The sequence below is a fragment of the Oryctolagus cuniculus genome, chromosome 13, assembly GCF_051225735.1.
Source record: "Oryctolagus cuniculus isolate XC-2025 breed Fujian yellow rabbit chromosome 13, ASM5122573v1, whole genome shotgun sequence".
Lineage (NCBI taxonomy): Eukaryota > Metazoa > Chordata > Mammalia > Lagomorpha > Leporidae > Oryctolagus > Oryctolagus cuniculus.
Genome location: NC_142879.1, coordinates 25623243 through 25636256, shown reverse-complemented (window position 1 = coordinate 25636256; position 13014 = coordinate 25623243). Strand labels below are relative to the sequence as shown.

The 13014-nt window shown below is 43.0% G+C and overlaps 1 protein-coding gene across 5 annotated transcripts in view; it reads left to right on the top strand.

Annotated features, from left to right (window-relative positions):
• Positions 1-13014, top strand: part of KCNH1 (potassium voltage-gated channel subfamily H member 1) — a 377304-nt gene that overhangs the window by 214122 nt on the left and 150168 nt on the right. The window lies entirely within an intron of this gene.

Sequence of the window (13014 nt, the reverse complement as noted above, 5' to 3'; positions counted from 1 at the left end):
AGCAGACAATGTTCAGGTGCAAACCAGGCCTACATAACCAGCCCTCTCACAAAATTACCCTGCAAGGGCAATTTCTCCAGTGACCCAAGGTCCTCCCCCTTGGCCTACCTTCTTGATCAAGACAAAGGAAGTCTCTGCCCCAGTCCAGTTACCATTAACATTAATCCAACAGTAATTAGCATAATATGTTGGGGTTTCAATATGTGAGTTTGGGAACCAAATTTTATTCAAACCATAGCAGCTTACTGTCCATAAGATATCTTGCTAAGCTTGAGTAGATGATACTAAGGTTCATGAGATGTAACCTCTGTCTTCCAAGAACTTATAATTCTCTGTGACAGTCCCACCTCACAGATTCTTTACCACATTGGCAGACATTATCAACTTTAACATACTGAAGGTTGAGATTACCCGTCAGCTGTCACTATTCATTTTAAAGGACAGTTGTCTTCCAATCTCTAGCCCAGCTTGTCTTTCAGTCTTACACTCTTCATCCCTGGGGGTGTATACTAAGGGCTTGGGAATAGCTCCATTCCATGTGGTTTTTCACATAACTTTGATCACCAGAAGATGCTTAAAAAAAAAAAAAAATTCTAAAAGGGGTAAGAAGTCCATGTGTTACAAGCACTATTATGTGAAAACTTAACAATTTAGGTCCCTATGGAATGTTAGATGAAATTTAAACATAAGTAAGTGTATTATACCTTCCTAATAGTCACTAATAATCATGAGACTTTATTCCTACCAATGATTATGATTTACGGTGGGAGTTATGTGACCCTGATCACAGAGGAAGCCATTGTATTTCTTAGCGATGGCATGAACAGCAGGTCTTCTTAACTTTTGGATTGGTTGTTCCTCCACACACAAATGTTGAGAGTTTGTCACTTTGCTTCTACATGTAGAGCTTCTTTTGAATGAGGATTTGGAGAGGCAAGGATATCTTTTGGCTTTTCCATGAATGACGTAGAAGGAACTTACCTTTCTTGTTGACATTGTCGTTGCCCTTCTTCTAAAATTGAAAAGGCTCTAATTTTTAAATTGGTGGGAAAATTGGACATTTGTTGGTTAATTGGCAACATTTGCATGCTGCAATTAGTCTCATTATGTTTTGATCATATTAATTACACTCTTGTCCTGGAGTGCAGACATTCATTCATTTTTCTTCCCTGCATCCTTCCGAATGTGCACCTGGAAGTGCTTCCCTGTGGTTTGTGAGCGCACAGGGTGAGGTCTAACACTGCCAGCACACTGCTGCTGCGTAACAGGTTCTTATAAACGTCTGTGGAGTTGGAGCCAGTGGTAAGAATAGAGTTAAAGTCCATGGTGGTAGCTCCAGTGGCTGGTGAAGCTGTTCTGCACGCACAGCAAATGTTTATATTCGCCAGCTCCAGTGGAAGTTTGCATGCAGTAATAAAACAACAGCCTACATGTAAAGTGAGAGATGGAGAAGGAGAACTATCTCAATGCTAGTTTTATGCCAGGCATAGTGTTAGGAAGTTTCCCATAAATTGTTATCATCAAAGTGTTATTTCTCTTTGTCCAGCAGGTTGCTTTTCACAAAACCCAGCTGAAATCCAGGGGTAATTGTAACGTTCTTGCTGGAAACCCTTAAGGATGCCAGATGTTGCTGAAAGGGATCGATAAACACAGGTCACCGCAGAAGCCTTCCTTGTGGTCTCCTCACTCAGTCAGCATCTGTTGGGGAAAGTTTTGCTGGTTGATGAATTGGCAGAGAGCTGTAAGAACTACCACTTCCTTCATACTCAGGGTTGATTGCTAGTCACGTAGGTGAGCGGCTGACTTTCTGAAGCAGGGCTACCTCTGAGTAGAGACGGAAAGCAGATTGCCTGATCAGTGTGTCTATGCTGTCTTTAAGGGAGATGAACTGGGGGACACTGGTAAATGAACTTCTCAAACAAAATGTGACTGCAAATAATAAGCAGTTGCTCTTGATCCCTGACAGTAGTTGTGAATATTAATGATGTGCTCCCTCACACATGAGCGTATATTACATGAACACGATAATCCTCTGACTCTCTGGAATACACTATCCACTGGTTATTGTTAATTTGCCCTCTCCTCCCCAATGTCAGGTGTTGGGAGATTTGATTTTAAAGAGATAAAAAGTTCTACCTCCAAAACCTACTGATAATAGATACAGGAGTAGAGTTATACAGTAGAAAAGATCAGCAGTCAGCAAGATTAGGAGAGTATAAGCATTTGTCAAATGGCTTGGCTCTTCCACCTTCTAAAGTGGGAAGCATGTTAGTGGTTGGTTTTTAATAAATTATACAACAGGATGCTACAGGGGGTCTCTTTCCTGCAGGTGATTGATCCATAGAAGGCGCACTGAGTACTGCAAGCACCATTAATGTTCTGTCAGAGTTGTCCAGTGGTCTAGAAGTGCCACGCCATACATGCCATGCACAGTAACTGAACCCTAGAAGCAGCAGAGCTATGTCCCAGATAGTGGATCCACTGCAACATCTGCCGTTTTCTTGACTCTTCTAAAGGAGTTTTGGCTTTCTTTTGCGAGTCTGGTGGTGGGGCCCTGTTAGATGACTTCAAATATTTTGCAGGCACATTCTTTATTTGTTTAATGTATGGTATTTTAGTAGAAATGCTACTTTCTCCTTGACCTGGGCATTTTGGCTTGTTAATACAAGTAGTGGATGAAACAGTGAGGGTGGTTGGACTCTTCTCACCACCTGGGGAGCAACAGACCTTTTGGGTTCTTGGAATTTATCAGGGTTGTCAACTTTATTAGATTGAATTGGTTTTCAACCTGGTTTGCCTTAAGCATTAACCATTTTGTCACCTGAAATTTGAAAAAGTACCGTGCATTCAGGGGTACTGTGAATAATAACCACCATGCCATGATCAAATAACCTGACTCTGTGCCCAGAACCTAGTAGCCACTCAGTAAATGTTAGTTTCATTCAAATTCCTCCAATACCCCTGGCTTATCACCTCCCTAAATCATTGTACCTTTGGCTAGCATATAATGGGTTTTCTCATCATGTCCATTTGTTTGCTCAGCCTCTTGCCATCTGTGTTCCCTGTCTATCTGCCAACCTAGAAAAATCTTCACGTGTCTAAATGGAGAGCTCGATTTTTTTTTTAGATAACAATTTTATTTTCGGAGGCTTATTAAGCTGGAGTGCTATGGTGTATTATTGTTTCCAAGGAATACTTTGGTGTCTTATGAAAATAATTAAGGCCTTATGTAATCTACAGTGAGTTTCCACAGTCGTGGAGAGGAACAGAGAACCTGCTCTTGTGTCCTGCTGTTTTTGGCCAGCAGAGCCAATGGGGAATCAAGGCCAAATGTGTTCCCATGTTCAGTTGACTGAGTAGGCGCATGTTGGGTCACTGTCCAGGACTGGGTACGATGTGGGTGGAATTTGAGCACTCAGTGGTGTTCCTTTGGAGAAAAGTTTGTTAAAGAAGGATTCCATGTTGTGTCCAGTTTCAAACCTGCTTCTCAGGCATTTGAGAGTTCTCTCCACTCCAGAGTGTGTACGTGGGAGATCTGAAGATAATACCAAGTCCTTCTCCCTGAACCCATCCCTGTTCACAGAGCGCTTATAGTTCAGTGGCATTTACAGTCCATGAAGGCCACTTGACCTTGGACGTTCACTGGTCCTTAGAAAAGAAGACAGGCCAGTGCTGCGGCTCAGTAGGCTAATCCTCCGCCTTGCGGCGCCGGCACACTGGGTTCTAGTCCCGGTTGGGGCGCCGGATTCTGTCCCGGTTGCCCCTCTTCCAGGCCAGCTCTCTGCTGTGGCCAGGGAGTGCAGTGGAGGATGGCCCAAGTCCTTGGGCCCTGCACCCCATGGGAGACCAGGAGAAGCACCTGGCTCCTGCCATCAGATATGCAGGAAAAAACTTATCAGTGGACAGCACCCCCCTACACTATACACACACACACGTGCACACACACACACACACACACACACGAGATTGTAGAAGCCTTGAGGTAGAGCATGCTTGAAGGTATTCCAACATGAAGGTTCTGGATCCTCAGGACTCTGTTAGCCTTTTCCCACGTGCTGCTACACTGTTGCCATAGGTATTTCTCTAGGTGTCGCCTACTAAGTTTCTTCAGAACATCTACATTTGATCTAGATGTTTAGAAGTTAAAGTAACCATCTCCTAATAGTTTCTTTTCTCAGCCTGACTCATACTCTAAGATCCTGACTTTACTGTGCAGAGAGTAGATTTCCCATTCTCTGATGGTTCTGTTATCCCAGGATTCCAGGGTGAGAGTGAGTGGTCCCCTGGGTTTTACGGGGATGTAGAAGGGTGCTCTCTTACAGATGTAGCACCACTACGGACCCCTTTCAGATGAGGACAGGTGTAAACGACAAAGCGTGTCACTGAGAGGAGAGCATCCAATCTGAAAGATGAGTGATTCTCTTACCTCTTTCATTAGCATTTAATAAGAAACAGCCCCATGTGTTGCTTATTACTGACCATTTTGGGGGCCCAGATTTTTTGGAATTTTTAAGTAGCAGGGACAGCTTTTTGCAGATGCTAATGCTCTGGTTTGCCTGATTTCCTTTCTGTCTACTGGCCCACATTTGCAGGACAGCTGGCCCAGTAGCCGTGTATGGGGGAAGAGGCAACAGGCTGACACAGGGATCAGATGAACTTGACCTTGTAAGAAGTGTGCTTACTAACAGCGTAAACAGCAGCATCATTCCTCCTTATAGCTTTGGTGAGTCTGTGATTTGTTTGAGTTTTAACAGTAGCAGGGAAGCCTGAGGGCCTTTTGATATCTCTTACAGAAAAAGGAAAACTACTGGTGCAGGTCCCACGCCTTCCTGCCATGCCTTGAACCAGATTTGGCTTTCCCAACATCTTTAGAGAAGATTCTGAACTTTCGCAATTTGTGCTTTGCAAAATGCTAGACACAAATTCTGCCAAGTAGCTCCCCCCAGCCCCACCTGCTGTGATGTTGCTGGTGCCGTTCTGGACTTTTCTAGGATACAGAGGAGAGCCTTGCTGCTGCTGCTGCTCAGAGGGTCCCTGCCCCCACAACAGGGCCTTTCTGGCTTTCCCTGGGCATGGATGCCAGTGACTCTGTGTGAGGTAGCCCAGTCTGTTATGTTTTCCATATTTCTTGTTTTTTCTCCCTTCATAATATATTTTCTTTTTCTGGCCCCTCATTTAACCCCCTCGGAGACTGGGAACATTTAGGATGGCTGCTGGTTTTCATTTTCTGTTTGGCGTTCAGATCTAGGATTCCTTTTTTGAAAAACAAAACAGAGGTCCGGGGCCCTTATCCGAAGCAAGTTCGTCGTCTTTACTGAAAGAAGGATGCCCTCTTGCAGCTCATGCTAGAGCTGAGAGACGTCTATTTTTTGATCTGTGTTGTTAGGGGCTGAGAAAAATAAATACGTGAGCAGATATGTCTTGGAGAAACCTTTCATAAGGGATTCTCTCTCTCTCTCTCTCTCTCTCTCTCTCTCTCCTCTACTCCCTCCCCTTTCCCTGGCACTCACAGGCCCTGGGGCCATTCCCTTATTCCAGCTAGATGCTCCTTTTGACAGGCAGTCATGCGATTCTTCATTTGTACCAGGGAACACAGAATCCAGCCGGAGAGTGCTAAGGCAATTCCATCCACGATGAATACAAATTCTTTTTCTTTAAAAGTCCGTCTTCTGAGTTCTAAAAGACACCTACAATCTTCCTAAATGAAATTGAATAAAATAGTGCTTTAAAACTGGAGTCAAATTTGACATTTTTTTCTTTCCTTTAGCCCTCAGGGACTTTCCTTCCTGTAATCTTGAAAAGGCTATTTTATTTGTAAGAAAATACTTGTAGACATTTGTACGGCAACTTATAAGACATTTTCACAAAATAGCAATGGTCACAATACCTCGATGTATTAACAAGGGACTATGTGGCAGGTGTTTTTCTAAATGCTTTCCTGGCCCTAGCTCATGTAATCCTCTCGACGACTATCAGCTATTACTGGTCCCCCACTTTCACATGTGGGGAGACTCAGGCATCATGTTGCTGGTGACTTTACCCAAATCACACAGCCTTTCTAGGGCCACATAGATGTGGCCAATTCCAAGGTTCTTGTGTATAGAAAGCTCCATTCCTATCCCTGGCACCAAATCAAGATACCAAAGGCAAGGTGACAGATGAGGGGGTAACGGACCTCATGTTGCAAGAACTGCTACCCTTCTGAATGAGGGTGCTTTGGGGTTTACAAGGCTACATGGAAGTGAGTCGTAAATCAGGGGAACAAAGGATGGGACAGGTGCATACTTTTTACCAGGTGATAAGGGGCTGGCTGGCATCACAGTGGTTATCTGGGCTCGCTACATGTTCATCTTGTGTCCAAGTTCCTGGTTGGTCAGCAATGCGATACTCTTCAGGGAGGGTTTATAGTGGCCAAATGGGCTTCAGTGCTTTCTGCTCTTGCCTGGAATTCCCCTAAACGAGCCCCCTTGAGACAGACCTGGATACCAAGGTGTTATCTGTTGGAGAAGCAAATGACCCCATGAGTCTGGTGATTAGAATCTTGTAGGGCCAGCTGTACCACTCCTTCAATTCAGTGAGTTAAGGGAGGGTGGTGGGAGACCCGGGGCCTGATGCTCTCCAGTCTGCATTCAGGGCACTAAATGGGGCTGAACTTCATTCATATTTCCTGTTTCCCTGTGTGGCCTCTTAGTCAGCAATGGTCAGGTGAGAAATCTGAGTTTCGGAGCAATTGAATGACTTGATTCCCGTTCCTGATGTGACAGTATAAGAGTTAGCATTTCCCCCCCCTTTTTTACTGATTTTCTCCTCTTTCTTTGTTAAGGATATTTGGGTCAATGTCTTGTTGAATTTCAGACATTCATTGAGTCCCTGTTTTGTGCCAGGTACTGCCCTGACCTTTGGTAAGGCAAAGATAATGAACTTCCTGTCCTTAGGGAATTCACAATTTGAGTTTGGGGAGTTAAGAAGGCCAACACACTAGTACAAATGCAAGCAGACTGATACTCTAATAGAACTCAGCACAGGGAAATACGTGGCTAACCCAGCCTAGGGACTGTCTGGAAAGGCTTTTTGGGGGAGTGGAGTCTCTAGTTATGAACGAGATGGGCCAGACTGAGATTAGGAATATATGCTGATAGGAAAAATACCCATGCAAAGGCCTAGAGGTGTTTGAGAGCATGGAGCCTCAGGGGACTTTGGAGAACTTCTGTGTAACCTAAAGTTTAGAAGAAAAGAATCCAGAGAGATGGGCAAGACTTCAGTCACAAAGGACATTAAAGTCACAGTAAGGCTTCTACAGTTGGAGGGAGCCACTGGAGGAGTTCAGGCGTGCACTGCAGTGAATGATCTAGGGTGGCCGCAGTATGCTTGCAGGCAAGGATGCCCATTTAGGCCTATAGGGTTGTCTAGCTAAGAAATGATGAGGGTCCTGACTGAAGGAAGAGGCGCAACATCAGATTTCCCTCCTTCCCAGATTATGCCCATTGGTGATTTCTTGTGCTCCTCAGTCAGCACTTGGGCCTTGCTACCCGTGCCACTGTTTAATGTGCACTCCCTGTCTTCGTAGGATTCGCTTTTCTTGGTCTCTCTATACAACAATGGCAGTACCTGTCATGCCTCAGTCTCTCCCAGCTCGGTGAGGACAGCCACCGAATCTTTTTATTTTTTCTGTGCATTTTCTGTATGAGGACTATGCCTGGCACATATTTTTCAAGTTCATGGTGGGAATAGTGTCAGGGTAGCGTAGCTGTCATCCAGAGCTCTTGCTCGGGAAGTGCTAGGAGGAAGTGGTGGGAAGAGAAGGATGAGGGAAGAGAATTCTTTTGCTCTACAGTAAATTAAAGAGTCAACAGGCGAGAATTTTGTGTGATTCCACCTGCACTTTGCCAAAGTGAATCAGTGTTCTTGTGAGACTTCAGGAAATCTCCTGGCAGCCTTGCTGTTTACTTTGTTATGTGACTTCTGTACCATCTCTGAAAAACCAATGAGATGGGAGAACAAATAATTAGAGGATTAGCATTTGCCGGTTCTATTCGCTGTGTCCCCAAGTACCAACCTACTCATTTCAATGGAAGGGAAACCTGCTGTCTCCCCCCACTAAGTTCTGTTGGGGGATGGCTATTTGGTTCAGGGGCTTTCACAATTTCTTAAACAAAAGCTTATATGGAAGTTCAATGTAGAAATCAAGTTTTTATAAGGAGCTGCTCTCCATGATGCCAGAAGCCAGCAGGGGGCCAGAAACCCTGTTCAGTTACAGCCTTCTCCATACCATCCCCACCTTCAAACTAAAGGGCCACGAACACTACTCATGAAAATCATCAGCCTTCTTTCCCACTCCCCTGACTACTCACTTTGATCCACTTTCTCTTAAGTGCCCAATTAGAATTACCCATAGCTTTTTACTGGCATTCAGTGGATTTGTGTTTGTGGTCAAATTTACTCTACTAACCACTCTTTGGTCTCTGGTATCATCCAAGGAGAGGGGAATCTGGTACTTTCACTCCCTTCCTCTGTATATCACTCACTGGGAGTGCCTGGACGATGTTTTTACTGTTGGCCATAGACACCTGCAGGAACCCTAAATCAAAAGTGATCATGATGTAGATAAAAGATTTCCTTGAAAGGATAAGAGTTAAGGAGGTAATGTTTCCCTTGAAATCATGCAGTTTAGTGTTCTGGTTAAAATTTAATTAAACCTTGTGGAGCTCTGGCCATGAATCTGTTTGATGGCCTTTGTGCTTTTACTGAGTATGTTAAGTTAAATATGTGGTCTTACAGAATGAGTGGCTAAGCTCCAGGCCCAAAGATTTTTAAGATAACTAAGAGACTTAGAGATATCAAAGAGATCTCAGCTTGTTTGTGCCTACATGTGAACATGTAGTCAATTATTTTTATTGTACACACACAGAAAGGATTTGCATACATAGAGCTTGGTAGAGGATTACTCATGAGAAGAAAGGCATTCTGTGGCTGTGAGTTTCTAGATGCTCTGTTGAAGATGATCAGCCCAGTTCTTTCCTTCTGTCTTCAGCCTGATGACTCACATGCGGAAGCTCACCAAGTTGCATAGGGGTGGAGGTGGGGGTTGGTCTCTCTGTTGGCCATGCAAAGTGGCTTAGTCAGCGGGGCTTCTGTATTAGCATACCACAGCCTGGGTAGCTTATAAACAACACAAGTTTCTTTCGTACAGATCTGGAGACTGGCAGATTTGGTGTCAGGTGAGGGCCTGTGTCCTGATTCACAGGGGGCCATCTTTCTTCTGTGTCCTTACACGGCAGAAGGGCAAGGGGATGCTCTTGGGCCTCTTTTGCACAAAGAGCATTAATCCCATCCCTGAGGGACCTATTTACCTAGGAAAGCCCTGCCTCCTGATATCATAACATCTCAGATTAGGATTTCAATCTGTGAATTCTGGAGGGACTCAGTAGACTTGTAGTGGGTTCTTACTGTTGGGTGGAATAATTCTGGTCTATAGCATTGGATTTGTGATGAATTCTCACTGTCCAGTAGAATAATTCTCTACTTCAAGAAGCTCTACTTCAAGAAGCTTGGCTTACAAGCATAATATGCTCCATAATTCTCAGATTTGTCAGTGGGGTGATTAATTAAAGGTCTTTGCATTTAAGTGTAAATACTAACATCCTTGAGAGTAGGCCTGTCTTAGTGCTTCCCAGGGATTGTTTATAAATTAACAATCGAGTAAGGAGGAGAAAAACATAAAGCTAGGACATTCAGGCTAAAACACAAAGCACAGAGAGGAACAAGGATGTGGAGGAAGGGGAACACTTATACACTGTTTCTGGGAATGTAAATTAGTGTAGCCACTGTGGAAAACAGTGTGGGGATGTCTAAAAGTAGAAATAGACTTGCCATATGATCCAGCAATCCTGCTGTTTGGTATCTACCCAAAAGACCTGAACACAATGTATCAGAGATACCTGCACTGATATGTTTCTAGCAGCATTGTTCACACAATAGATAAAATTTGTAATCAACCAGGGTATCCATCATTAGATGAATGGATAAAGAAAATGTGCTGTATATATACACAATGGAATATTATTCAGCGATAAAAGAGTGTAATTCCACCAGTTGGAGCAAAATGGATGCAACTGGAGGACATCCTGTTGAGTGAAATAAGCCAGACCCAGAAAGCAACCACTACATGTTCTCCCTTATATGTGGGAGCTAAAATTTGAAAACCAAGCAAGCAAACAAAAAAAAAAGTTTGTGTGTATAACTATTGCTTCAAATATACTTTTTAAAAAAATGTCCTATTATCTATACTGTTGGTTTTTGATTTTTCTTTAAACTTACTGAGAATTTTTTTTAAGATTTACTTTATTTTAAAGAGTTACAGAGAGACAGAGAGAGACAGAGAGAGAGGGTCTTCTGATTTTTTATTCCCCCAAATGACTGCAATGGCCAGAGCTGAGCCAATCCGAAGCCAGGAGCTTCTTCTGGATCTCCCTCATGAGTGCAGGGGCTTGAGAACTTGGGCCATCCTCTGCTGCTTTCCCAGGCGCATTAGCAGTGCTGGTCTCCAAATAAAGTTTTATAAAAGCTTATTTTATGCCTTTCAAACCAATGATTAAGAATGTTATACTACTATAGCTTTAATGATCTGTGATTACTTTAAGATTTATTTATAAGGGTGAAATGGTCATTTTTCCATTCAATTATTGTTTATAGCTATCATCTATGTTCCCACTAACCTAGGGTCTTTTTGTTTTTAACTTGTTAAGCTTCTTATTCAGCAAAATATTAAGCCTTTTTACTGTAATATAAATTTAAATTATGCTACCTCAAAAACTAAAAGAGATGGAAAGAAGATGGGAGGGAGAAGAGGAAGAGAGGAAGGGAATATCATTGTGTTCTTAGAATTGTGTCTACAAATCACATTGAAGCTGTTAAACACTAAAAATTAAAGGAAAAAAAAACATTTAAAAAAGCTAAGGCATTCAGAGATTTGCTGGCTGTTTGATAAGCAGTGGACAATGGTGGTAACGCATCTCTGATGCAATTTGACTTCCTCCCCTCCAGCTTACACAGCTGTATGTGTTAGAAGGGCTGCATCTGTGGCAGGCTTTGTCTAGAAGAGTATAGCCGATATTTGATTCACTTCTACAGTACACAGGACATTTCCACGTACAGAATATCTGCAACTCGCTCTAGGGTGCTTTCCACAGCTGAGAGGGAATGCAAAGGGCCCTGCCCTGGGAGGCATATAGGACTTCACCTTCTACCGTGCTTGATGTCTTTGATCTCTGAAAGGAGGTGTTTACGTAGATGTTTTATTCTCCTCCATAAAACACCGAATATCTTTTGGGAAGACTTGGTATCCACTCCCATAGGATGACTAAACAATTTTGGTTATTCTTAAAGATATTTGAGATTTTAATGTGTTTTGACACAGTTTTGATGTAGGGATGTCCAATGTTCTGGAGAGACACAAATCTTTAAATCATATAAAACAAATCAGAACAGAAGATGGAAATAAAGTAGAAGAGCTGAGGAGACTCTGGAGAACTGGGAAAATGGGCTTCATAAATGACACCTAGAAACCTGGAACATTCCTTCAGGCTTCATATATTTCTGAGTGCCCAGTATATGACAGTCACTTGCTAACTAGGTGAGCTGTAAGGGGAGGATTATCAAACAACTGAGCAGACCTCCAGAGGAGATCTCTCTCTTAAGTACATTGTAGGTATTTGACAAATTGAGAGATCAATAGAGAAATGACTGGATGGAGAAGGTTCCAGAAGCCATTTTTTCTTGAGAAAATGTTAAAGTAGGAAAAGGGGCGATTTTTGACAAAGAGGTCATGAAGAGGTCAAAATCTGAACATCTAATTTGTTAGCCACTAACCACATGTAGTCATTAAAATTAAATGAAAATCAAAAGACTTAGTTCCTTAGTTGCTCCAGCACATTCAAGGGCTCGTAGTCACACGTGGCTTGTCATTATTGTATTGGACAGTACGCTTAGTACATTTCCATCATCATAGAGTGTTCTGTTAGGCAGCAGTGCTCTAGGTACTTGATGAGTCTTATGTAAGAGAAAGGGTAAACTCATCTGAAGGGTACAGAAGACCCAGTGGAGAAGAGCTAGAGGAGAAATGTTTCCCACACTTGAGCTCAAGAGGAGAAATATTCACTTATTGGCCCTTGACAGAGAGGCTGTAGGAAGAAGTATGAGGATCTGCCAGAGCATGCCAAGGGCTACACCATAGCTCAGCCTGCCCACTCTATTCATAGCGCTCTCTCTGCAACATGCTCCACTCATGACAGGAAGTACCTAGTGACCTGGTGAAGACTGCTCTCAATTCCTCTCTGCCTTAACCTGTTTTATATCCTCCCTGGGAAGGATGGTAGTTTACAAAGTTCATTAAATGCTTTCAATGAAATTATGCCTAGAAAGAATATTTCTAGAAATCCAAAGATGAAATATTTTCTGAACATAAACTTGAGTGGATGGTTGGTGAGGGTGGTTAAAAGGCCTTCTTTTCTAGCTCTTTCTAGGCTTGAGCTCTCCAAGACTGTATATATGCAAACACTTGAACCTGAGAAAAATGAAACATCAATTAAAAATTGGCAGCAGTATTTTCCTTGGATAAATCACAAAGCAAGTAATTGGCCTGTGTGTGCAGGGTATCTTTATGGCAAAGTCATGCTTTCTCAAATACGTGGTTGGACTTACAGAGAACTGAGGGAACATAATTAGTCAGTATTTATAAAGCTCTTTAGAAGCCTTTAAGAGACTAGGCCTGACGACCCAAAGAATTATTTCTGGAAATCTAAAACCAGGGTTGGTACCAAACACATTCCTTCACTGGAGCTTGATGGTCTTGTCCTGTATCCTAAGATCACCTCTGGTCAAGCTTGGGCAGTTTGATTGGACCTTAGAGTTCTGAAATGCCACCTTCAAACCCCCTGGGGGCGGGAGGGGGTGGCACGAACTAGCTACATGAACATGGTGTCCATAGGAGGTGACGTTCTAGAGCCCCTGGGGACA